We start from the raw sequence: 1,740 nt of genomic DNA on the forward strand, positions 1-1,740 counted from the left end.
TCTTCCAGGTGCATCTCCACAGGGGTCCCACTGGCCCCCCTTTCTGTTGTGGGCCATTTCTGTTGCGTTAAGTCGTGCAAAAAAAGCGCAGCCGAGTCAGCCGTTTAGCAGAAGCTGGAAGCGAAGACGCAGTAGAGAAAGGGTGTCTTTTGTACTGCATGCAAAATAGAAGAATGAAAACAAAACAAAAATCACCGTATTTTTAGATTCAAGACCTTCCACCATCTCGGTACCACGTGAATAATTCTCTCTGTTTTTGGGTAGGGATCTTTTTTAAAAGAAATTGTTTTATTACCTCAAACTCGGTTGATCTTGAACTGTGATTTACGATTGTCTTCCCCCCCCCCTCTAAACCGGGTAGGGTAGGGCGAGGAGAAATTAAACAGCCAAAATAATTTCTAAAACTGTGATGACGAGGGTCCTGTCTGAGACATACCAGTGCCTTGTTTGCGGCGCCGACGATTAAAAAAAGACGCCGACGATCTGGATACCTGGATGACGTCACGGCCCTTAATTCTCGCCCCCCCTCTTTTGAAGGGAAGGGGGGGGGGAAATACCATTTGGTGGAAGGACTCTGAACTTAGTAAAGCATATTTAGCACAGATATTTAGCTAGGCTCTCTGTTTGGTGTTCTTTTTTTAAAGAATGACATCTCCAAACTCTTTGAGGACTGAAATCAATAATAAATGGAGAAATACTTGATCCTGTCAGGAATTTGAAGACAATTGCAGGGTTATTTTTCCCCCTGTTAGGAATTGCTTCAACAGACCGACAGCATTTTTATTAAGGGGGAGGGGAACTAATTTTCTTTATTTTATTATATATATAGAGAGAAATATATATTTGAAGGGGAAGGGGAATGGCAGGGCTGGTAGACATTGAATTGGGGAGGGGTGGCAAAAAAAATTAGCCTGCTGTAGGAAAAAAACATACGCAAACACACACACACACACACACCAATGGTGGGTTCCTCTCCCTGTCGCTACTGGTACGTTGCTCACGGGGCCACACGTCCTTTTGTGCACATGCGCTGCATATGCATGCGCACTCCACCGCCCTTGCGACACCCAGCTGCTTGTTGAAGATCGCGCAGGCGCTTCAAACTGTGCGCATGTACGCAATTGGCCGTTTGCTTTAAAAACCAGTATAGAATGTGGGCGGGCCACCGTACTGGTACGCTGTCAGCTGCTTCCGGCTACTATCGGTACGCCCGTACCGGGCCGTACCGGCCAGAACCCACCACTGACACACACACATACACTGAAAAAGCAGCTCCACACTCTGGAGCCGCAAACACTCCCCATCCAAAGTGCTATTACAGGCTTTCTTGGGTTACCCGCGGCTCCCCGAGATTTTTGGGGTCCTTTCCGTCGGCGGAAGGGCCAGAGTCGAGTCCTCAAGGAGTTTCCGTGCTTGCTGACTTCCCATGTAGCCGTATGTGTGCGTTTCTTTTCCCTATCGACATGAGGATGAGTGTGGTCAGAAGTCGCTGAAGTTATACGGGGAGGGTGGGTGGGCGGGCGGGTGGGCAGATTGCAAACTTGAGAGAGCGGTAGGCTTACAGCCCCCAACTGTGCTGCTGGAATAAAAACGGGGAAACATCTGGAAAAGGTGGATCCCGAGTCGGGCCGCCTCTGCCGTCCGTTAATGGCGGACGGGCCAACTTTCCACCAGACGAAATGGCACCGGTGGCTGCCAGGGATTTTGGGTGACATCGGGGTACCTCTTCAAACACAGCTG

At 49.3% G+C, this 1,740-nt stretch overlaps 1 long non-coding RNA gene across 1 annotated transcript; it reads right to left on the reverse strand.

The window, feature by feature from the left end:
- Positions 1-538: 538 nt before the first annotated feature.
- On the reverse strand, positions 539-1,499 carry LOC309395198. Its single transcript, XR_014175862.1, has 2 exons — positions 1,066-1,499; positions 539-1,030 (listed from the first exon to the last, which is right to left on the reverse strand). It is a non-coding gene; the product is annotated as an uncharacterized lncRNA (long non-coding RNA).
- Between the last annotated feature and the right edge of the window lie 241 nt (positions 1,500-1,740).

The sequence above is a fragment of the Natrix helvetica genome (assembly GCF_964273705.1).
Source record: "Natrix helvetica genome assembly, chromosome: 7".
NCBI lineage: Eukaryota > Metazoa > Chordata > Lepidosauria > Squamata > Natricidae > Natrix > Natrix helvetica.